The following is a 338-nucleotide window of genomic DNA, read 5'->3' as shown; positions in this document are numbered from 1 at the left end:
CGCTTCATGTAGCTGCCACTGCTGCCATCTCTGCTGTTGCTGCTTTTCCAGGCAAGGATCCTACACACCACAAATGTTCTTTCTTAATGATGATCCTGTGATTGTATGTTCCTGAAATGAAAGCTAACTACAACTCCCTTCTAATTACACATCTTCTATAATTGCAATTTTGACACAATTAATACTACTGACAATTATTCACTATTAAAACCATAAAATCCTATCAGCATTATCCACTACCCCCTTTTCACCAGACCTATCTGGAAAAGAGAATAATAAGTCAATGTGGGGTCTCCCTTGACCCCATTCTAAAATGATCATCCATGAGAGAATGTAAG

This window comes from Chrysochloris asiatica, unplaced genomic scaffold (genome assembly GCF_000296735.1).
Source record: "Chrysochloris asiatica unplaced genomic scaffold, ChrAsi1.0 scaffold00309, whole genome shotgun sequence".
NCBI lineage: Eukaryota > Metazoa > Chordata > Mammalia > Afrosoricida > Chrysochloridae > Chrysochloris > Chrysochloris asiatica.
This window is presented reverse-complemented; position numbering follows the sequence as displayed.